We start from the raw sequence: 25,999 nt of genomic DNA on the forward strand, positions 1-25,999 counted from the left end.
TAATCCTGTGCCAAGCGAGTGTCCCCAAGACACGTAGTAGGCGCTATGCTACAGTTGGTGCTCGAATGCGGGCAAACGGTTCCCTAAGAAGCACATGTGCAGTGCTGGCTAAGCCAGAGAAATCGGCGGTCTGACAACCGTGTGTTATGCTGGTCGGGATCAGTGAGATAAAGTGTTTATACAGTAATGCCTGTAACTCAGCGGGGTTACGAAGGTGACAAGCGTCTTGCTGTAACTCGGCGGGGTTACGAAGGTGACAAGCGTCTTGCTGTGGATCGGCGGGTCCACGAAGTCTGCGGTGGAGCCGTACAGAGCGTTGTGGAGTGCGGCTGCAGTTGCAGCAAGAGGTTCAGCAGCAGCGGCTGGTGATTGCCACCGATTGCTGGTGAAGTGTTGAAAAAAAACCAACAACTTATTTTTCTTCTTTCCGTGCAGACTCTTAAAGGGCCGGTGTGACCCAAAGAGACGTGTTTTTTTTCTCTGTACTGTGTGAACTGGTACTGTTGGGTGTACCCCAGGGACGGGGTGGTGTCCCTAAAGGGTAGCATCCCAAAAAAATGGGGCGGAAAACCCAAACAGGGATGGTTGCCAAAAAGGGGCGGAGTCCCAAAAGGGGGTGGTATCCCAAAAGGGAGTAATTGCCCAAAAAGGGTGGTAACTCTAAAGGGGGTGGAGTCCCAAAAGGGAGCGGTAACCCGGAGAATGCCAGTGTCCAAAAAAGGGGCGGAGCCTCCTGAAGTTAAAGGGGTGGTGCAGACCGGTGGGCCCCAGGGGAAATTGTACTATGCAGGTCCATGTTATACTGTGGATTGCTCAGCTAATGGTTATTAAGACAGTGCTCCTTTTTGTTGGATGGAGAATGTGTGATAGGACTGATAGACCCAGTGAGTAAAGCGACTTTGCTGAGAACCCCTTCTGAATGCACTGTGTCACCTGGGTTAGGGACAAGAGTGAATGACACAGGTGAGGACGTTAAAGGATATTTGGCAGCCTGCCTCTACATTGACATGACAGAGGAGTCCACGTATCATGATGTAAGAGTAGTCCCGGACTTACTGTACACTATCGTAATAGGGCGAGATTTGGAAACCCAGTGGGACTGGTGGATAAAAGGGAAAGTGTCTGTGGAATTAATGTGTATGAAAGTTAATGCAGAGAATGCACCCCCTATAGTTGACAGTCCTAAGTTAGGCGTGACCAAGGAATATGGTGGACGGTCCCAACTTACGGACATGACATCACCTGATGTGTGCCACAATATGACTGTTAGTGATGTGGTAGATAAAACATGTGGAGCTGACACCCGGAAAGAGTGTGACTTGGGGGTTCACCATACTGTGGGGTATGACACAGACTATGCGGGTGACTGTGACTCTGAGGAAGTAAGGGAGTACAGTAAAGAAGAGCCCCACCAGAAGGAAAAGTCCTCCTGTCGCCAGAGACGTAAAGGATGCCATGAAGTGGTACCAGTTGCACCTTGTGAAGAACTGGAGGAGGCCACCAAAGGAGTGGGGCCTGAACTAGATACCAACTCACGTGATGAAAGCTCAGCCAATCCAGAGGATGGAGGGAGCGAGCTAAGCATGGTCCAAGAGGCTGTGGATACCCGTTTGAAGGAAGAGGAGCTTCGAAGACAGGCCGCTGAGTGTCATGTGAGTGCCTTAGAGAAAGAGGTGGTGGAGCTCAGAGGTCGCCTGAAAGAAAGCCAGTCAATGTATAAAGCAGCCTGGGAGAAGGTGGAGCGGCAGGTGTCTATTCTGGCCAAACGTCTGGAAGCTGGTGATGTTCAGAGGAAGTTGGCTCTGAAACCTGAACAAGATGGGTGTCTAATGACAGCTGAAGAGAAGGAGAGTTCCTTGTTCAAATGCATGATAGACGTACCTGAAGGCCTGAGAGAGGCCTGTGCTAGGGAGTCTATGCATGAAGAGTTCAAGAAGGCTGTGGGGGCGTGTAAGGTGAATTGGACCCCAGAAACTAATCAGTTAGTGATACTGTCCACAACTGATGTCACAGCTAAGAGGGTAGCTACCCTGAGTGACATGCACCTGAGATATGTGCATACAAAATGGATGGCCCAATTGCGGAATGAAGAAGATGCTAGACGACTAGAGCATGTGAGGAAAGCTCGGAGTCTTCGAGAAGATGTAATACAGGTACCCGTCTCTAGGGTGAAGAAAGTCATTGGAAGGAATGGTCAAGCCATGCAAGAAATGGTGGATAAGTTTGGAGTGGTAAGGTTGAGAATACCTGGTGTCCATGAAGACCAAATACCCCGAGAAAAGGGTATGGTTCCCTTCTTCGTTGTGGGAACAGTGGAGAGTCTTAGCAAAATACGGACTCTGCTGGAGAATCGCATGGTATATCTTAAGGAAATGGAGCAGTTAAGGGTTGAAGGATGGCACCTTACAGGACTGCTGCGCCCATTTGATGGAAGATGGCGGCCACTTTCGACCCGAAATGTGGACAAACAAAGGGGTGGAAGTACCCAGCCTGAAGGAAGAGTTAGAGGCAGTGACTCCTCAGTTAGCTCAGGGCTGAGTGACTTACGTGGGAGACCCGGTAGCGGACGTGTTGACAAAGAGTCAGTCCAGACAGGTCGTATGGGTGCAAGGGGATTGCGACGCCAGATTGACCATGTTGCCCAAATCCGACTGAGATGGTCCTCTCGACTGGTAGGACAAGGTGACTTGCGTACCCGGTCTTGAGATCCCGGGTGTGTGACAAGTGTTCAACCCCACGGGTTTGAACAGAGGGGGGGAATATGTGGTGTTGTGACCCCTGTGGCAGCCAGGGGGTGCTGTGTGCTCCTTGGGATATGCATTGAGGCATATCTGTTGTGATAATGGTAGTAAAACAGTGACTGGCAGTGTTGTGAATGGCCGATATGTGTCGCAGAGGGAGTCTGCATGGTCAGTCTGATGCAATGTTGTTGTCCTGGGACCTGTAGTTCCTCAAGAGTTTGTATAGTTGTAAGGGAGACTTACTAGGCTAGTTGTGTGAGATGGGCGGGACAAACTAGCCACACATCCATACTCCCACCTGTGGGAGTGGTTAGTACTATATAATGTGACTGAGGGCTGGTCACATGGTCTTGGAGTGTGGACCTGAATGGTCTATGCCGGAAGGTCCTGGAAGCCTGTGTTGGAACTCCTGGAGAATAGGATTCCTGAAGAGCACATGGCAGGGCTCTGGACCTAGCACATGCCAGTGTGTGGAACGGATGGAGATCCGTGTTGTACTGACCGGGGTCAGAGTGAGAAACGTCTGAAGGATACCTCTGTGGAGAAGAGGTATCCGAGAACCTGTGCGGAACCAACAGGTAACGGAAAGGGATCCGTGTTATGCTAACCGGGGTTAGAAGAGAGAGACATTGGGTATGGGGCACCTCTGAGGCCAAGAGGTGTCCAGGAACCCGTGAAGGTTGCCAACGGGTAACGGTCTGAAAACCGTGTGTTATGCTGACCGGGGGTCAGAGACGAACTGTGGTGAAGTTGAATACATTCAGATGGTGTTCAAACTGTTACTAAGTTCCTGTGGATGTGGTTTATGTTGTGAGAAATAAACCTAAAAGACTCCGTTTTGATAGAAATCCGTGCCTGAGTGTGTTAATCCCGTGCCAAGCGAGTGTCCCCCAAGACACGTAGTAGGCGCTATGCTACAATATATATATATATATTTTTGCTAAACCATTTTTTTGGCCTGAACAAATTCTTCTTTACAACCAAGAAAAGGGACGAGAAGTTCAAATAATTTAATTTTGCTGTCATTGATCTCTCCGCTTTCTATATCAGCCATTTCCGTGTTTGCCTTTTAAGCTCTCGGCTCCTCGTGCCGCTGACTGATTATATTTTGCAAATCATTTCATTTGATGAGTTCCCTTTAGAGCTTGATACCCTGAACAAGGGACAGTAAAAAGATAAATGCAAGTAAATGTCATAGTAATAAAGATGGCGGGAGGCAGGACTTATGTGACCTATAATGTGAGCTGCTGTGATGAAACACGAGGTGGCAGCGCCGACTCTGCCCCAGGTGTACGGTGCATCCAACTATAGACATCCATAATAAAACACAGCTCTGCCATTCATCTCTCATACGTTGTGCCAGTTGCATAAGACCCGTATTCATAGTAATTTATGGGCCGTCTTACTGCAGTTAAACACAAGTCAGGGCCAGATTCAGTCCGGAGCATCACATTTACATAACCAGCAAATAAGAAAACTTTGCTCTTTTGTAATTCCGCTGTGCTCTGTGTGTTCTCAGGGGGTGATGTTCAGCGCTCTCCCATCCCGACACATGCTGTTCTCAGGAAATATACCACTAAGTGCTGCTGAGAGATGAAGACTGGGATTACCAACCCAGGGTCTCTCTCATCCGTAGCATTAAATGCACATATTAATCAAGGAGGATGAGATAGTTTGGAGTTGATATTTAATTAATAATATTAATAATAATGTTATTTAGGAATGGTATAGGAGATATAAAGGATGAAGTCCCTTACAGTAAATAATATGGACATTAGATTACAACCTTAACAGCTCAATCTCGAAAAATTATACACATAAAGGGTTTCAAAAACAATATCATATAAATACACTAAACAAAAAAAATACGTTATTGATTAAAAGGACCAAAAATAAGATCCACACCAGAAAGTGACCAAAATGATACACAAAAAATGTGAGCCTGGCTTTCTCAATGTTTGGGGAATCTCCCTTTGAGATGGGAGTAGCATAGATCACTATGAGAGATCGTATTCATCGTATTCCTCCTAATACTTACCACTTTTCATTATGTAGACTATCTAGAAAACATGGTGTGTTGAAATAATGCAAATTGGGAAACCGGGATTTATGGATGGTCTTATAAGTGTTGGATAAGTATTAAACCCGTGTTCAATCTATTTTGTTCTTTATAAGCCATCACATTAATTATGTATAATTTGTTTAAATATTAACATGGCGGTGCATTCGGTTGTGACCCGTCCCTTTGCATTGCTTGGAGCGCAGGTTGGCTAAGTTTGCGATCCATACAATCTACCCGGATATAACGCAGGGTGCTCGGGGACATGCGCCGTGACGTGTTGCAGACGCTGGGGTATGTTTAACCCCGAAGAGAAATGACAGCCCCTGGCGCGTGATTGGCTGCGGGACCCCTACGTCTCACCGTCCAACAGGCCATTGGTGCAGCGACGTGTGCGCTTCAGGTGGTGCATGCGCACTCGATAGAGGGGGTGGTAGTATTGTGGCACATGACGAATTTTACCGGCGGTGAGGCTGTACATGACGGGAAGTGTGGTAGGTATAAATGGAGGATTGTATCGGCCGGCGGCTAAACATTACACCTGTATCGGGACACAGTATATCTAGATATCGGGCTTCCTGATGAGCCTAATAAGGCGAAACGCGTTGAGGCGTTAATTGACGCATGGCTGCGGTGGCTGAAAAATGACCAGAGATAAGATGAGTATTGATATTGTCCACACATGATTTGCTATTGAGCATGTTCATTTGCAAAGTCCTCTGCATGTCTATGTGTCAATACTCCATGCTGGAGAGACGGCAACCTTGGGCTGACTAGCTTAACCCTTAATGAGTGTATTAGAATGCTATGTCGGCTCTGAAACCGAGCAATATCAAAAAACTAACAAACTTGTGAGAGGATTTATGTCTCATTGCTCTCTGGTGTGGTGCTTTTGATCCTCACAAACATCAATTGGTTGGTCTGGTCAAAAAAGGCTTGTCTTATCAGACGTTATCTGGGTTATTTGCCATCATACCACCGCGTGCCATATGTGTTCAAATCTTGTTTTTAAGGGTTGGGAGTCTAGAGTCTCCTTAGTATAGGTTGGTCTATGTCTGTTGGTAGGGGTCCCTCTAGAATCTGGGTAGAGGGTTTCCCTATTGGCTGCAGGGTATATATCAGGGCCCCTAGGGCTAGTCATCGTGGAGCGGGGGCGCCAATACGTTCCCCCCTAGGGTGTCAACCTCTGCAGCCAGGCAAGTGATAGCTTAGGTGGCACACCAAGGGACTTCTAGTCTATCCCAACGGTTTTACTGGGTTTGCTGAGCACATTTTTTGTGTATTATTTAGCTCACTTTCTGGTGTGGATCTTATTTTTGGTCCTTTTAATCAATAAAGTATTTTTTTGTTTAGGGTATTTATAGACCCTTAACAGCTCAGTAGCATAAGGCCACAGGGTGAGGACATTTATATATGTCTTTTAAGGTGATGAATATCCTATATCATTTATAGTAGGGGGAATGCATAATTTCTCACCTGTTATAGAATCGCTCTTTAATACTCCTACTATGTACACAAATATACCTTAACTACTATAATAATACCACTATGTGCAACAATATAACTACTATCATACTGTCCCCTATATACAAGAATATAACTATCATAATACTGCTCCTATGTACAAGAATATAACTACTATAATACTGCCCCTATGTATAAGAATATAACTACTATAATACTGCCCCTATATACAAGAATATAACTACTATAATACTGCTCCTATGTACAAGAATATAACTACTATAATACTGCCCCTATATACAAGAATATAACTACTATAATACTGCTCCTATGTACAAGAATATAACTACTATAATACTGCTCCTATATACAAGAATATAACTACTATAATACTGCTCCTATGTACAAGAATATAACTACTATAATACTGCTCCTATGTACAAGAATATAACTACTATAATACTGCCCCTATGTACAAGAATATAACTACTATAATACTGCTCCTATATACAAGAATATAACTACTATAATACTGCTCCTATGTACAAGAATATAACTACTATAATACTGCTCCTATATACAAGAATATAACTACTATAATACTGCTCCTATGTACAAGAATATAACTACTATAATACTGCTCCTATGTACAAGAATATAACTACTATAATACTGCTCCTATGTACAAGAATATAACTACTATAATACTGCCCCTATGTACAAGAATATAACTTCTATAATACTGCCCCTATGTACAAGAATATAACTACTATAATACTGCTCCTATGTACAAGAATATAACTACTATAATACTGCCCCTATGTACAAGAATATAACTACTATGATACCGCTCCTATGTACAAGAATATAACTACTATAATATTGCCCTTATGTACAAGGATATAACTACTATAATATTACCTCTGTGCACAAGACTATAACTACTATTACTCTACCCCTTATGTACAAGAATCTATATATATATAATTGTCTAAGGTCCATTTCCGTCTGTTTGTCTGTAACGGAAATCCCGCGTCGCTGATTGGTCGCGCCCGGCCGACAGCGACCAATCAGCGACAGGCTTTCCTATTGATGCTGCCTATGCAGCATCAATACTAAAAATATATAATGTTAAAAATAATAAACAAAAATAAAAGATCGTGCTATTCTCTATATACTACGTGGGCTGTGATATATACTATGTGGCTGTGCTATATATTGCGTGGGCTGTGTTATATGCTTTGTGGGCTGTGCTATATAAAAAGTGGGCTGTGTTATATACTCTGTGGGCTGTGCTATATACTCTGTGGGCTGTGCTATATACTCTGTGGGCTGTGCTATATACTACATGGCTGCTATATACTACGTGGCTGTGCTATACACTATGTGGACTGTGCGTGTGCTATATACTACGTGGCTGTGCTATATACTACGTGGCTGTGCTATATACTACATGCACTGTGCTATATACTATGTAGATTGTGCTATATATACCTATCAGATCGGCCACAGTTTGTACAGATGGGAGCAGTTGTGTCAAGCAGATTATTGAGCAGTGTAGGTGCCCCCCAGGGAACGGTGCTTGCGCCCTTTCTTTTTACTCTGTATACTTCAGACTTTCAGTATAAATCTGATCTTTGCCACCTTCAAAAATTTTCGGATGACTCCGTGGTTGTGGGATGCACTAGGGGAGATCAGGGGGATGAGGAATACAGAAGGGTGGTGTCGAATTTCGTGGATTGGTGCAATGGTAACTATCTACAACTAAATGTTAAGAAAACCAAGGAGCTGGTGGCCAACTATAGCAGGATTAAGTTGGAATGCTTACCGATCACTATTGCTGGGCAGGAGGTAGAGCAGGTGGAGAGTTACAAATATTTGGGGGTCCATTTGGACAGCAAACTGGACTGGAGATGCCACTCAGAGACTGTCTACAAGAAGGGGATGAGCAGATTGTATTTCCTAAGGAAACTGAGGTCTTTTAATGTGTGCAGCAAAATGTTAGAAATGTTCTACCAGTCTGTAGTGGCAAGTGCCATCTTTTTTGCAGTCATATGCTGGGGTAGTAGTGTGCGGGCCTCTGATGCTAATAAGCTGAATAAGCTTATCAAAAAGGCAAGCTCTGCTGTCGGCTACAATCTGGACTCTCTTGAGGAGGTAGTGGAGAGAAGAACTCTGAGAAAGTGTATGGCAATAATGCACATCCACTATATGAGCTATTCATGAGACAGAAGAGCACCTTCAGTAACCGGCTAATACTTCTGAGGTGTAAGAAGGAAAAATTTAGGAAATCATTTGTGCCAACTGCTATGGGGATGTACAACAATAACATTAGGGTTAAATCATAAAGGTGATTGTCTACTTTATTCCTTCTACTTTTCAGTTCACCCGCTGTGTATGTCCTATTCTAATGTATAATGTCCTTCTGTCAACAAACTGTCATGTCAATTAAGTAATTCATTTTATGATTCTTATGATGTAAGTTGTGCTGCTGTGATACCATAATTTCCCACGGGATCAATAAAGTGTATCGTATCGTATATACTACGTGGACTGTGCTATATACTACCTGGGCTGTGTTATATACTACGTGGACTGTACTATATACTACGTGGATTGTGATATATACTACACGGACTGTGCTATATACTACGTGGGCTGTGTTATATACTACATGGCTGCTATATACTACGTGGCTGTGCTATATACTACGTGGACTGTACTATATACTACGTGGATTGTGCTATATACTACGTGCACTGTGCTATATACTACGTGGGCTGGGTTATATACTACATGGGCTGTACTATATACTACGTGGGCTGTTATATACTATGTGGACTGTACTATATACTATGTGGATTGTGCTATATACTACGTGACTGTTATATACTACATGGACTGTACTATATACTACGTGGACTGTACCATATACTATGTGGATTGTGCTATATACTATGTGGACTGTACTATATACTATGTTGAATACGAAGAAAAAACACGACTAGAAACACCAAATAATATTAAATAATCCACAATGTATTTATTAAGGGAACAGGTAAGGATGACAATAAAGGAAGAGGAAGGGGTACAACCAAAAGCACATGCAAAAAATGGACGCCCATCAGGACATATACTTAAACTTAAATAGCAGGCAGGTAAATATCACTCCAAATATGTATATTGCACTAATGCCACCTAGCCTACACCATTGTAAACCCAGCATCAAAGTAAAATAAAGAAAGTTCATGAAACACTACCATAGTTAGAGCATATTACCCGTGTAGCAGCCAGGAACTGTCTGAGGGCGTCCTCCCTGACGCGCGTTTCGGCACTGTAGCCTTTCTCACCCCTTGAGAAAGGCTACAGTGCCGAAACGCGCGTCGGGGAGGACGCCCTCAGACAGTTCCTGGCTGCTACACGGGTAATATGCTCTAACTATGGTAGTGTTTCATGAACTTTCTTTATTTTACTTTGATGCTGGGTTTACAATGGTGTAGGCTAGGTGGCATTAGTGCAATATACATATTTGGAGTGATATTTACCTGCCTGCTATTTAAGTTTAAGTATATGTCCTGATGGGCGTCCATTTTTTGCATGTGCTTTTGGTTGTACCCCTTCCTCTTCCTTTATTGTCATCCTTACCTGTTCCCTTAATAAATACATTGTGGATTATTTAATATTATTTGGTGTTTCTAGTCGTGTTTTTTCTTCGTATTTTGCATTAGTTTGCGACTTTTTCCATTTTTTATGTCCGTACTGATATTTATCACAGTATAGTTACAACGATCTTTATAGCTATAAATATTCTGTGACCTTTTCTTGTCTTCATGAGGTGTGTTGACATGTTTATATACTATGTTGACTGTACTATATACTATGTGGATTGTGTTATATACTATGTGGACTGTACTATATGCTACGTGGACTGTTAGATACTACATGGCTGTGCTATATGCTACGTGGCTGTGCTATATGCTACATGGGCTGTGTTATATGCTACGTGGCTGTCCTATATACTATGTGGCTGTGCTATATGCTACGTGGCTGTGCTATATACTATATGGGCTGCTATATGCTACATGGGCTGTGTTATATACTATGTGGCTTCGCTATATGCTATGTGACTGTGCTATAGTCTACATGGCTTTGCTATATACTACATGGCTGTGTTATATACTACTTGGCTGTGCTATATACTACATGGGCTGTTATATGCTACGTGGCTGTGCTATATGCTATGAGGTTGTGTTATATGCTATGTGGCTGTGCTATATACTACGTGGCTGTGTTATATACTACGTGGCTGTGCTATATGCTATGTGGGCTGTGTTATATGCTACATGGCTGTGCTATATACTGCGCGGCTGTGTTATATACTATGTGGCTGTGTTATATACTATGTTTGCAGTTATATGCTACGTGGCTGTGCTATATGCTATGTGGCTGTGCTATATGCTACGTGGCTGTGCTATATGCTACGTGGCTGTGCTATATGCTACATGGGCTGTTATATGCTACGTTTACATTTACTGAACAAGTTCTGTCATACATATTCTAGAATACCTGATGCGTGAGAATTGGGCCACCATCTAGTAAAACTATAAAACATCATTATATTTCATTATTTGCATGGGCAGAAGAATTTTCATATCTTTCTGGAATTGTTCTTTCACGCATACATATTCATTATCAGAAGTAATTGCCATCAGCTTTTCTTCTTGGGAATAGCTGTCATGTTGCTGTGTGTAATCAATATTATTTGCAGTGTTTGCAAAGCACATTGGGAAATAAGAACATCCCAGCAAATAAAGAAGCGAATCACTTTAGGAGCAGAGAGATTTTGATGCCTCGAGCGCTTCCCACTGAATTGTTTCCCTTTAGGGAGTTTTTCATAGAATATGATAGAAGTTGTGTAAAAAATAAAAGCAATTTGGTAAAGTAAACATTGTGAAGAGATAAAAGGAATCAAATCCATTCCTAGCATGAGAGATTACATGGTAGTATTGAAGCGATAGCACCCTAGAGCCAGCTGGGAAAATGAAATGTTATGACAAAACAGACCTACTAAAGGCTGAGCATTGGGGTGACTGAATACACTGGCATCATCCATGAGACTACTCATGACCTGGGGTGAAGAAGTCAAGGTGAGGAAAATGAACTATCAAGAAGTTATTTCTAAATTGTTATTTCCTGGAAGTGCAATTTCAACCTGCAGTGAAGAAACCCAATTCCATCATTGATTTTTCATTTTGCTTTTATGGTATTCATTCATTATAATTTTGTCCCTTTAGAAGACTTGAACCTATGATTGTCTGATACCACACTATTGCAGTAAATAAAACAAATCACTGTCTCCTATGAATACAGCACCAGAACCACCATTAGTACAGTGTTGCAGCATCAGAACCACTAACAGTACATGAATACAGCACAACCACCATCAGCACTTAAATACAGTACCTGAATCACCATCAGTAACTGAATACAGCACCAGCACCATTTGTACATGAAAACATTACCAGCACCACCATCAGTACATGAATACAACACCAGAACCACCAACTTTACATTAATAAATCATCAGAACCCCAGTCAGTACATGAAAACATCACCAGAACTACCATCAGTACATAAATACATCACCAAAACCACAATTGGTACATGAATAAATAACCAGAACAACCGACAGTACATGAATACATCATTAGAACCACCATCAGTACGTGACTAATATATTACCAAAATCACCATCATGAAGATTTTCCAATCAAGCATTGTAATTAGTTATGCATATATATGCACATAACGCCCAAAATAATTATGATAGCAAGCAACTCCTTTAATATGAAAGAAGTAGAGAGAACGCTGAGTCAATGCTATAAGAGTAAAAGACAAATGATTTTTTATTATTACAAAAATACATAAATAATACACACTCATAAAATACATAGACAGTGGGGAGTGCGAAACGTCCCGCACACGTGCACACATCACACACGGATGACATCCCTGTGACACGTACCGGCACCTATGAATGAGCGGTACTGTTTGCGCTGTTCCCCGACGCAGGGTGCTGAAGTGAAGACAGCTCTTATCACTGTCCACTCCTCATGCTGCGATCAGCGCTAACAGGGGACAATTTTAAGAGTTGTGTTCAACTGTTAACAGCAAGAGCAGGTGGCTGATGGGAGTATTCATCAACCGCCGCCTGTTCCACAAATAAGTAATTAAAAAATTGACATGAGGTACTCCTGTATGTTTTATAACCAGCCAGGCAAACCCTCAGCTGTCAGCTTCAGCAAGGCTGGTTATCAAGAATAGAGGGGTCCCCACAACATAGCTTTGAATTATTTAAATTAACAATTAAAAAAACGGCGTGAAGTCACCCCCCCATTTTTGACAGCCAGGCAAGCAAAAGCAGACAGCTGGGGGCTGGTATTCTCAGGATGGTAAGGGGCTATGGATATTAGCCACCACAGCCTAAAAATAGCAGCCCGCAGCCGCCCCAGAAAAGGCATATCTATTAGATGCGCCAATTCTGGTGCTTTGCCCCACCTGTTCTTTGGCAGTGGCAAGTGGGGTTCATATTTGTGGGGATGATGTCACTTTTGTATTGTCCAGTGACATCAAGCCCAATGGATTACTAATGGAGAGGCGTCTATAAGACACCTATCCATTACTAATCCTATAGTTATATTGTAAATAAACATGCACCCAGAATAAAGTCCTTTAATTGAAAGAATGACATAGACTCCTTTAATGAATCTAAATTAAACCATACTCACGTCATCACCCAGTCCACAGAAGCCATGGTCTCCTGCAACAGAATTAAAATAATAAACATCAATATTCCTTACAAGTCCGCAAAGAAGATAATAATTCATTTGTCCTGGGACGGGTATAGCTCTGCTACATCTAGATGGCAGGCTGCATTGTTGCATGATGCAACTATATAGCCTGCCATCCAGCACAGACACTGAGCAGCGTGTGCTGCTCAGTATTAGGCTATGACCTGCTGATGACAACATGAGCGTGAGAAAATTCGCTGTGCGCTCAGAAAGGTCCTGGAAGTTCACAGCCAATGAGCTTAGTCCAACTCACTGACACCAGCGTGAGCACTGTTACAACTTTTTCCACAGCTCTCGCACTGACGTTAGTGAGTTGAACTGTGTTCATTGGCTGTGAACTCCCAAGACCCATCGCAGGATAAGTGGATTATTATCTTCTTGGCGGACAGGTATGGAATATTTATTATTTTAAATTCTGCTACAGGAGACCATGGCTTCTGTTGAATGGGTGATGATGTGAGTATGGTTTAATTTAGCTTAATTAAAGGAGTCTGTGTTCTTTCTATTCTTTCAATTAACCCCCTAGTGACTGATCCAATTTGGTACTTAATGACCAAGCCAATTTTTGACCCCTGTCACTTTATGAAGTTATAGCTCTGGAACGATTCAACAAATCCCACTGATTCTGAGATTGTTTTTCGTGACATATTGTACTTCATGTTAGTGGTAACATTTCTTCGATACGACTTGCGTTTATTTCTGAAAAAAATGGAAATTTGGCAAAAATTTGGAAAATTTTGCAGTTTGCAAACTTTTAATTTTTGTGCCCTTAAATCAGAGTCATATTGCACAAAATAGTTAATAAATAACATTTCCCACATGTCTACTTTACATCAGCACAATTTTGGAAACAAATTATTTTCGTTAGGACATAATAAGGGTTAAATGTTGACCAGTGATTTCTCATTTTTCCAACAAAATTTACAAAACCATTTTTTTTAAGGACCACCTCACATTTAAAGTGAGTTTGGAAAGTCAATATGACAGAAAACACCCAAAACTGACACCATTCTAAAAACTCAAGGTGTTCAAAACCACATTCAAGAAGCTTATTAACCCTTCAGGTGCTTCACAAGAACTAAAGCAATGTGGAAGGAAAAAATGAACATTTAACTTTTTTCACAAATAATTTACTTTAGACCCAAACTTTTTTATTTTCACAAGGGTATCAGGAGAAAATGGACCACAAAATTTGTTATGCAATTTCTCCTGAGTACACCGATACCCTGTATGTGGGGGAAAGCCACTGTTTGGGCACCTGGCAGGACTCAGAAGGAAGGGAGCACCGTTCGACTTTTTGAAATCAAAATTGGTTAAAATCAATGGCGGTGCCATGTCGCATTTGGAGACCCCCTGATGTACCTAAACAGTGGAAACCCCCCAATTCTAACTCCAACCCTAACACACCCCTAACCCTAATCGCAACCCTAACCATAACCCTAACCCCAATAATACAACCAGGGCCGGACTGGCCATCTGGCAATTCTGGCAAATGCCAGAAGGGCCTGTCTGGTCATGGGCCACATTGTCTGCTACGTTGTTAACAAATTGGTGTTCTTAAGATACCCATACTGCTAAGAGTTGTGACTGAGGTATCATTGGAAATATTGGTCTTGTAGTAAATCTTGCCTTCCTCCATCCAGGGTAATATTAGTAATATATCCCATCTGGCGCTTGGGGATGGGGAAAGCTTGGGCCTGTGTGATTTCAAATGCCAGGGCTGAATTTCAGCCCCAGTCCATACCTGAATACACCCCTAACCTCAACACCACAACCCTAACCCCAACAGAACCCTAACCTCAACCCTAGCCCTAACTCTAGCCCAAACCCTAACTCAACCCTAACCCAACCCTAACCTCAGCTCTAACCCTAGCTCTAATTCCTAACCCTAGCTCTAACCCCTAACCCTAGCTCTAACCCTAGCCCCAACCCTAACCCTAGCCCAACCCTATTTCTAGCTCTAACCCTAGCCCCAACCCTAACCCTAGCTCTAATCCCAGCCCTAACCATAGCTCCAACCCTAACCCTAACCCTAGCCCCAACCCTAACCCTAATAGAAAAATCGAAAAAAATACATTTATTTATTATTTTTTATTATTATGTTTACCTAACTAAGGGGGTGATAAAGGGCGTTTAATTTACTATTTTTTTTTATTTTGATCACTGTGATAGGGTCTATCACAGTGATCAAAATGAATAAATAGGAAAAATTTCTTATTGTTGCCGAGTGGCGGCCGGCAGATCTTGGCGGGTGCACTGCGCATGTGCCCACCATTTTTTTTCCAGAAGAAGATGCCAAGGGCCACCGAGGGTGGGCTCCGGGGACCCCATTTCTTTCTCTGATATAATCATATCAGAGGAGAGAGAAATAAATGGGAAATCTGACTTTTTTTGACGTTGCCGTTATTTGGTGAATAACGGCGATTGCAACACAGGGGATGGTAATAACTGACCTGAATCACGTTCTATGGGGTCACAGCTATCCCAGGTAGCCGAGAGCCCTGAGATTTTCTGATGCTGGGGGCGCTATCCACTTATTTCTCAGCGACATTAAACAGCGACGCTGAGGCATAAGTACCCTTAACTGTCGCTGTTAAAAGGTGTTTATTTAGAATATAGCTATAGGATTAGTAATAGATAGGTGTCTTATAGATGCTTATAGATGCCTCTCCATTACTAACCTGTGGGTTTGATGTCACCGGATAATACAAAAGTGACATCAATCCAACAAATATTACCCAACTTGTCACCACCACATGGCAAGTGGCAAGAGCCGGGCAAAGTGCCAGAATTGCCGCATCTAATAGATGTGTTATCTCGGGGCAGCTGTGGGCTGCTATTTTTAGGCTGAGGGGGTCCAATATCCATGGCCCCTTAGCAGTCTGAATATACCAGTCCCCAGCGATCAGCTTTAGTTTGGCTGGTTGTGAAAAATGGTGGGGACCCCAAATGGTTTTTTTTAAATTATTTATTAAAATAATTTAAAAAAACCATGGGGTCCACTCTATTCTTGATAACCAGCATTGCTAATGCTGACAGCTGAGAGTTGCTGCCCGCAGCTATCAGTTTTGCCTGGCTGGCTATCAAAAATACAGGGCGACCCTGTCAATTTTTTTTGCAATTATTTACGTATAACGTAACTGATGGGTCAATTTCTGCCACTTTTCCTGGTGTCTGCCCTTAATTTGAGCTGTTTTGACAGCTTTTTTGGCCCCCCAGAAGGTGTTATCTATGCATTTGGTTCGTCAAACCGTTAGTCGAACATTGTGACGTTCGCCAAGCTGAACCGAACTGAACCTTGAAAGATTTGATCATCTCTATTTATGACATACTGTTTGTTTCCTGTCTTTTAGCCAATTCCTTACCTATCTGCATATTTGCAAATTGCCTCTTCAGAGAGAAAGAGGACTTGAACTCTATAGCGCCACCTGTTGGAAGTAGCGATCCTACAAGTCACAATCAAAACTTTGAACTTTTTCCACCTTTTACTGAAATCATTTTGAGGGGAAAAATAAAATAACAAAACTAAAATAATGTGGTTGTATATGTGAGAACACCCTGTTATTTTTGGGGATATGGTTGTATTCAGAATTAGCCAACCACATTTACCCTCTTTTTATTTTGATTAACCCCATATAAAGTTTAGCTGTTCTAGTTGGATTTTCTTAGTTGCGTTTTATAGCAAAAGCCATAGCCAATAAACAGCTGACAACACAGCAAATGGATCTCATTGATGAAAGTTATCAGTCAGGAGAAAGGTACAGCAAAAATTTCCAAGGCATTAGAAATACCACAGCAAACTATTAAGGCGTCATCAAGAAGAGGCTTAACTTTCATAGGACTGGACATCCCTAAAAACTTCTCAAAAAGACAAGAAAATGGTTCCAGGAGACTGTCAAGAGGCCTACAGCAACATTAAAGGAGCTTTAGGAACTTCTGGTTGTGTATCGTACGCGACAACAATCCTCCATATTCTTCATATGTCTGGCTTGTGGGGTAGGTTGTCAAGACGGAAGCCATTTCTTACAAAAAAAAAAAACATCCTAGCCCAGCTATATTTTGCCAAAACCTACAGAAAGTCTGACTGAAACATGTGGGAAAAGTTGTTATGGTCTGATGAGTTCAAAGAAGACCATTTTACCATGATGCCAAAGAATGTGGTTGATGCAAAGTGAACACACCCAAAATGATTCCAGTTTGTTCTTTAACTGAATTGTGCAGATCATGAGTGACATTAAAGGTAGAAAAAGTTCTGCAATGATTCTTCTTGAATATCAAAATAGTCTATTGTGATCGTTCACCAATAGACAAGAAATGATTCACGCTCAGGAATATAAGATTAAAAATAAGCTTTTATTAATGACAAATGAAACAATGATGAATAATACTAAAAGACAGGGACTGAATGGAGACGTGTCAGATATCTCAATTCTTTAAAAGCCATTAAAAAAACATGTATTAGGCTGGTTTCACACTTGCGTTTTGATCTGCAGCGTTTTAAAAAAAAGCATGTGGTGAAAAAACGCATGAAAACGCATGCAAACGGTGCGTTTTTGCGCCAAAAAAAAAATTGCGGCAAAACGCGGCGTTTTCCCGCGTTTACATGCATTTTTTCCCGTGTTTGCATTTTTGAAACGCATGCTGAGAAGTGTGTGACAGCTGCCAAACATCAAAATCAACTAGAAAACACACTATTAATAGAATTAGCTAGGGTTAGGGTTAGAGTTAGGATCCCTAGGGTTAGGGTTAGGGGTAGCTTTTTATTAGAATGTCCTGGTCACCAGGTCACTGATAAGCCACCCCCCACCATCAAGGTGATAAAGGGATCCAAACCCTAACCCTAACCATAACCCTAACCATAACCCTTGGGATCCTAACCCTAACCCTAACCCTACCCCTAACCATAACCCTAACCATAGGGATCCAAACCCTAACCCTACCCCTAACACTAACCCTACCCCTACCCCTAACCATAACCCTAACCATAGGGATCCAAACCTTAACCCTAACCCTACCCCTAACCCTAACCATAACCCTTGGGATCCTAACCCTAATCCCTACCCCTACCCCTAACCATAACCCTAACCATAGGGATCCAAACCCTAACCCTAACCCTAAGGGTTAGGATCCTAACCCTAACCCTAAGGGTTAGGGTTAGGATCCCTAGGGTTAGGGTTAGGATCCCTAGGGTTAGGGTTAGGGTTAGGATCCCTAGGGTTACTAGGGATCCTAACCTTAGGGTTAGGGTTAGGGTTTGGATCCCTATGGTTACGGTTAGGGTTAGGGTTTTCCTGTTTATTTTTGTGTTTTCTTGTGTTTTTCTATAAAAACGCATGCGTTTTTAATGCAAGCAAACGCATGTGCTTAAAAACGCATGCGTTTACATAGACAGCAATGCATTTTTTTGCCGCGAAAAAACGCATGCGTTTTTTTGCGGCAAAAAAACGCCACTAGAAATTAGGCTACGTTCACATTTGCGTTGTGCGCTGCAGCGTCGGCGCCGCAACGCACAACGCAAACAAAAACGCAGCAAAACGCATGCACAACGCTGCGTTTTGCACCGCATGCGTCCTTTTTTTCATTGATTTTGGACGCAGCAAAAATGCAACTTGCTGCGTCCTCTGCGCCCGGACGCGGGCGCCGCAGGGACGCATGCGGCGCAAAACGCAAGTGCGACGCATGTCCATGCGCCCCCATGTTAAATATAGGGGCGCATGACGCATGCGGCGACGCTGCGGCGCAGACCGCAAATGTGAACGTAGACTTACAACAGGTTGCATTTCTGCAAATGAACGCACGCGTCAAAAAACGCATGCGTTGTCAAAAACGCGTCAAAACGCATGCGAAAACGCATGCGTTTTTAATGTTAAGTATAGGGGGGAAAAACGCATGCTTTTTTTGCGTTTTTTAGCGCTAAAACACAGCTTACAAAAACGCAAGTGTGAAACCAGCCTAGGCTGGTTTCACACTTGCGTTTTGATCCGCAGGGTTTTAGTGCTAAAAAACGCATGCGTTTTTTCCCTATACTTAACATTAAAAACGCATGCGTTTTTTCGCATGCGTTTTGACGCGTTTTCGGCAACGCATGCGTTTTTTGACGCGTGCGTTCAGTTGCAGAAATGCAACTCTAGCGGCGTTTTTTTGCCGCAAAAAAACGCATACGTTTATTCGCGGCAAAAAAATGCATTGCTGTCTATGTAAACGCATGCGTTTTTAAGCACACGCATTTGCTTGCGTTAAAAACGCATGCGTTTTTATAGAAAAACACAAGAAAAAACAAAACCCTAACCCTAACCCTAAACACAGGAAAAAACAAGAAAACCCTAACCCTAACCCTAAACACAAGAAAAAACAAGAAAACCCTAACCCTAACCCCAGGGTTACTAGGGATCCTAACCCTAACCCTAAGGTTAGGATCCCTAGTAACCCTAGGGATCCTAACCCTAACCATAACCCTAACCCTAGCTATTTCTGTTTTTAGTGGTTTTTCTAGTTGATTTTGATGATTGGCAGCTGTCACACACTTCTCAGCATGCGTTTGAAAAACGCAAACGCAGGAAAAAACGCATGTAAACGCCGCAAAACGCTGCAAAACGCCGCGTTTTTTTTTCTGCATGCAAAAACGCATGCGTCTAAAAAACGCGGCATTTTGCCGCGTTTACATGCGTTTTTTCACCACATGCGTTTTTTTAAAAAACGCTGCAGATCAAAACGCAAGTGTGAAACCAGCCTTAGCCAGATGGCACGGGATGGTGACCAGTACCCCTGTCATCAACATGAATGTCAACTACCAGACGATTATGGCATATCCTATGGATAGGAGGGTGTACCCTAGGTTGGTATTCCCATAACAGCCACTTTGTTAGACCCCCCATACCAATGCTGGGCTGAATGTGGGGGCAATAAAGTGCCAAAATCTGTGCCAAAATCTGTGTTTTTGCCGATCCCGTGCATTAGTCACTATGGGTATCAATCACAGGTGATCACGCATGCACAGCTGCCGCACAATGACCATGACGGATTTGTATGAGATCTTGCCAGAATTCGATCCCGCCAATAAAGCACATGTACATCATGGAGCACTAATAGGTTATCACCTTTGGATGGGCAAACATTAATTAGGAGCTGAGATCGCGTTATGTGCGGCAATCTGCACTAAGCAGAGACTAATGAAGCCAAATAATGATTTGGATAATTAGTAATGACAACGTTGGTCTTCAGGAGGTAAAGCAAACGTAGCGGCATTCGTGTCGGCTGGATGTAAAGCCGTCCTTCCTCCTGCGCCCGTTATATGATTACAGACAGATAGACAGCCACACTGGGCATAATTGGAGCTCAGCGTGGCTGTGTCTGCAAACACTTTGCCTCCGGCAGTCCAGTGGATTTCAATTCCCAGCCATAGAAACCACGCCAGTAATCACAGCATCTCCCAGCATTAGTCAGTCATTACATTAGCATCCTACAGACAAGCGGTGCGCTCCTGCATGTGGATAATCACGCCTAGATGTTTCCTTCACTGCTTCGTCTTTTCTGGATGAAGAATTAACATTTCTATAAAATTGTCAGTTTTCTACAGAAACGATAAGAGGCAGTAGAAAAAAATCTTTGGCTAATTAGGAGGGTTGCCGAATGCAAAATGAGGTAGGTGTATGTCATAAATAAATGGCACAATTGGTGCTAAAGTGTCATGGATCCTGGTGCAAAACTTGGCGTCACAGTGAAATGCGTCGGGTGTTTGGTGGGTGAGCCTATTTGTTACTGAATATGCATCTTTATTGTAGGCTGAATTTATGGACACCTTCTGTACAGACACTTTTTGTTAATTATATATAACCATACGTTGCTAACTAATTGCTTACGTATAAAAAAGCACAGCACCACTCTGTGAATGCCGAGACATATAGTGTCAATGGAAATATCAACTTCCAACCAAAAAAGGAAAGGTTCTTAGTGCATAAATTGGCCAATTCATGTGTGCCCATCAGCCATGACAAGGTGACACTTCTCTAATGGGTCCCATCATAACCCTTCCCTATCCTACTGTACATGCCACTTTCAGGCTAAAAAGCTTACCTGCCCATTCAATTTGTAGGCTTGCAGCCAAGGAGAGACATGTTTGTCCATTATTGTAGGCTTTTTAGCCTGAAAGTGGCATGTACAGTAGGATAGGGAAGGGTTATGATGGGAACCATCAGAGAAGTGTCATCTTGCCGTGGTGGATGGGCACCCATGAATTGGCCAATTTATGCGCTAAGAACCTTCACTTTTTCTGAATGTACATCTTGTGGAGTGTGTTGTGAACTGTGTTTCTGGGCTCCCTCTGGTGGTCACTAACGGTATTGTGTTAGGCATGTCTTGCAGGCCTGAGCTCCAGCTGGGTCATTAAGCAGCGGGTGTTCCCTATTTAGGTCTCCTCTGGACTCAGTCTCTTGCCTGGCATCGTTGTATCCAGTCCTATATGGTCTCCTCCGGATTCCTTTCAGTCTGTCTCATGCAAGAAAAGCTAAGTCCGTTTTGAATTCTTTGGATCATTTGCATTCTTCAGTGTTTTTGTCCAGCTTGCTTAATATGTTATTTTCTGGCTCGCTGGAAGCTCTAGGGGGCTGATATTCTCCCTCCGCACCGTCAGTCGGTGTGGGGGTTCTTGAATATTCAGCGTGGATGTTTTTGCAGGGTTTTCTGCTGACCGCATAAGTTCACTATCTATTTTCTGCCTATCTAGACTAGTGGGCCTCACTTTGCTGAATCTAGTTCATCTCTACGTTTGTGTTTTCCTCTTGCCTCACCGTTATTATTTGTTGGGGGCTTTCAATATCTTTGGGGTTCAATTTCTCTGGAGGCAAGTGAGGTCTTATTTTCCCTCTAGGGGTAGTCAGTTCTCCGGCTGGCTCGAGATGTCTAGAACCAACGTAGGCATGTTCACCGGCTGCTTCTAGTTGTGTGTTAGGATCAGGTATGCGGTTAGCCCAGTTTCCACCTCCCTAGAGCAGTATTTATGTTTTTTGTTATCTTGCCGGAATATCAGAGATCCTCTTCCACTGGGATCATAACAGTATGCCAGGCCAAAAGAAAATGTTTATTGCATCGCAGAAGCGGGATTAAAAAGAAGTTCTGAGTTTTTTGTTTTTTTTTTTGCTGCAGTTTGCCTAGCTTCTTCCATCCCCTTTTACTCTGAGTGGCTGGAGCTCTGCTGCAGATATGAATGTCCAGACTCTGACTTCTAGTGTGGATCAGCTTGCTGCTAGGGTGCAAAGCATTCAGGATTTTGTTATCCATAGCCCTATGTCTGAACCAAAAATACCTATTCCTGAGCCGTTTTTTTGAGATAGATCTAAGTTCCTGAATTTTAGGAATAATTGCAAATTGTTTCTGTCTCTGAAACCTCGTTCCTCTGGTGATTCCGCTCAGCAAGTTAAGATTGTTATCTCCTTCTTGCGCGGCGACCCTCAAGATTGGGCCTTCTCTCTGGCGCCAGGAGATCCTGCATTGGTGAATGTTGATGCGTTTTTCCTGGCGCTTGGTTTGCTTTATGAGGAGCCTAATCTTGAAAATCAGGCTGAAAAGATGTTGCTGGCTATCTCTCAGGGTCAGGACGAAGCTGAGGTGTATTGTCAAAAATTTCGGAAATGGTCCGTGCTTACTCAATGGAATGAGTGTGCACTGGCCGCAAATTTCAGAAATGGTCTTTCTGAAGCCATTAAAGATGTGATGGTGGGGTTTCCTATCCCTACAGGTCTGAATGATTCAATGGCTCTGGCCATTCAAATTGATCGACGTTTGCGGGAGCGCAAATCTGTTAATCCTTTGGCGGTGTTGTCTGAACGGTCACCTGATTCTATGCAATGTGACAGAATTCTGACCAGAGCCGAGCGACAAAATCATAGATGTCAAAATGAGTTGTGTTTCTACTGTGGTGATTCAACACATGTTATCTCAGCATGCTCTAAACGGTTACAAAAAATTGTTAATCCTGTCGCCATTGGTACTTTTCAGCCTAAGTTTATTTTGTCTGTGACTTTAATTTGTTCATTATCTTCTTACTCAGTTATGGCTTTTGTGGATTCTGGTGCTGCTTTAAGTTTGATGGATTTGTCGTTTGCCAAGCGCTGTGGTTTTGTCCTGGAGCCTTTGGAAATTCCTATTCCTCTTAGAGGAATTGATGCTACGCCATTGGCAGAGAATAAACCTCAGTATTGGACGCAAGTGACCATGTGCATGACTCCTGTACATCAGGAGGTGATTCGTTTTCTGGTACTGCATAAAATGCATGATGTTGTCGTTTTGGGTCTGCCATGGTTACAGGCCCATAATCCTGTTTTAGATTGGAAAGCTATGACTGTGTCTAGTTGGGGGTGTCAGGGGATTCATGGCGATTCTCCATTGGTGTCTATTGCTTCTTCTACTCCTTCTGAGATCCCTGAGTTTTTGTCAGACTTTCAGGATGTATTTAATGAGCCCAGGTCCAGTGCCCTTCCTCCTCATAGGGACTGTGATTGTGCTATAGATTTGATTCCTGGTAGTAAATTTCCTAAGGGACGACTCTTTAATTTATCTGTGCCAGAGCATGCCGCGATGCGGAGTTATATAAAGGAGTCTTTGGAGAAGGGACATATTCGCCCATCCTCTTCTCCTCTTGGTGCAGGATTCTTTTTTGTGGGCAAGAAAGAAGGGTCTTTGAGACCTTGTATAGATTATCGTCTTCTGAATAAGATCACGGTTACATTTCAGTATCCTTTGCCATTGTTGTCTGATTTGTTTGCTCGGATTAAGGGTGCCAGTTGGTTCACCAAGATAGATCTTCGTGGTGCGTATAACCTTGTGCGCATAAAGCAGGGAGATGAATGGAAGACAGCATTTAATACGCCCGAGGGTCATTTTGAGTACCTGGTGATGCCTTTTGGACTCTCTAATGCTCCTTCTGTGTTTCAGTCCTTCATGCATGACATCTTCCGGAAATATCTGGATAAATTTATGATTATTTATCTGGATGATATTTTGTTTTTTTCTGATGATTGGGAGTCCCATGTGAACCAGGTCAGGATGGTGTTTCAGGTTCTGCGTGAGAATGCTCTATTTGTGAAGGGCTCAAAATGTATCTTTGGGGCACAGAAGGTTTCTTTTTTGGGTTTTGTTTTTTCCCCTTCTACTGTGGAGATGGACCCAGTCAAGGTATTTGCCATTCATGACTGGACTCAGCCCACGTCTGTTAAGAGCCTGCAGAAGTTCTTGGGCTTTGCTAATTTTTACCGTCGTTTTATCGCTAATTTTTCTAGCGTGGTTAAACCTTTGACGGATATGACCAAAAGGGTTCTGATGTTGCTAATTGGTCTCCTGCGGCCGTGGAGGCCTTTCGGGAGCTGAAGCGTCGGTTTACTTCAGCGCCAGTCTTGTGCCAGCCGGATGTCTCTCTTCCCTTCCAGGTTGAAGTTGATGCTTCTTAGATTTGGTGGCTCAGAGAGGGAGTGATTTTGTCTGCCATTTGCCCAGATTTGCGACGAGTGCTGCAGAAATTTCAGGCTGATAGGCCTGATCGTTGCCCACCAGAGAGACTGTTTGTCCCTGACAGATGGACCAGCAGAGTTATTTCTGAGGTTCATTCTTCGGTGTTGGCGGGGCATCCTGGGATTTTCGGTACCAGAGATTTGGTGGCTAGGTCCTTTTGGTGGCCATCCTTGTCGCGGGATGTGCGTTCTTTTGTGCAGTCCTGTGGGATTTGTGCTCGGGTTAAGCCTTGCTGTTCTCGTGCCAGCGGGTTGCTTTTGCCCTTGCCTATTCCGAAGAGGCCTTGGACGCACATTTCCATGGATTTCATTTCGGATCTTCCGGTATCTCGGAAGATGTCTGTCATCTGGGTGGTGTGCGATCGTTTTTCTAAAATGGTCCATTTGGTGCCCTTGCCTAAGTTGCCTTCCTCCTCTGATTTGGTTCCTTTGTTCTTTCAGAATGTGGTTCGTTTGCACGGCATCCCTGAGAATATTGTGTCTGACAGAGGATCCCAGTTTGTGTCCAGATTCTGGCGATCCTTTTGTGCTAAGATGGGTATTGATTTGTCTTTTTCGTCGGCTTTTCATCCTCAGACTAATGGCCAGACCGAGCGAACTAATCAGACGTTGGAGACTTATTTAAGATGTTTTGTTTCTGCTGATCAGGACGACTGGGTTACCTTTTTGCCACTGGCCGAGTTTGCCCTTAATAATCGGGCTAGTTCTGCCACTTTGGTTTCACCCTTTTTCTGCAACTCTGGCTTTCATCCTCGTTTCTCCTCGGGCCAGGTTGAACCTTCTGACTGTCCTGGGGTTGATTCTGTGGTGGATAGGTTGCAGCGGATTTGGAACCATGTGGTGGACAATTTGAAATTGTCACAAGAGAAGGCCCAGCGTTTTGCCAACCGCCGCCGCGTTGTGGGTCCCCGACTTCGTGTTGGGGATTTGGTTTGGTTGTCTTCTCGGCATGTTCCTTTGAAGGTCTCCTCTCCTAAGTTCAAGCCTCGCTTTATCGGTCCTTATAAGATTTTGGAAATCCTTAACCCGGTGTCTTTTCGCTTGGACCTTCCAGCGTCATTTGCTATTCATAATGTGTTCCATAGGTCCTTGTTGCGGCGGTACGTGGTGCCTATGGTTCCTGCTGTTGAGCCTCCTGCCCCGGTTTTAGTTGAGGGCGAGTTGGAGTACGTGGTGGAGAAGATTTTGGATTCTCGTATCTCTAGACGGAGACTTCAGTATTTAGTTAACGTTGGTCTTCAGGAGGTAAAGCAAACGTAGCGGCATTCGTGTCGGCTGGATGTAAAGCCGTCCTTCCTCCTGCGCCCGTTATATGATTACAGACAGATAGACAGCCACACTGGGCATAATTGGAGCTCAGCGTGGCTGTGTCTGCAAACACTT

The sequence above is a fragment of the Ranitomeya variabilis genome, chromosome 6 (assembly GCF_051348905.1).
Source record: "Ranitomeya variabilis isolate aRanVar5 chromosome 6, aRanVar5.hap1, whole genome shotgun sequence".
Lineage (NCBI taxonomy): Eukaryota > Metazoa > Chordata > Amphibia > Anura > Dendrobatidae > Ranitomeya > Ranitomeya variabilis.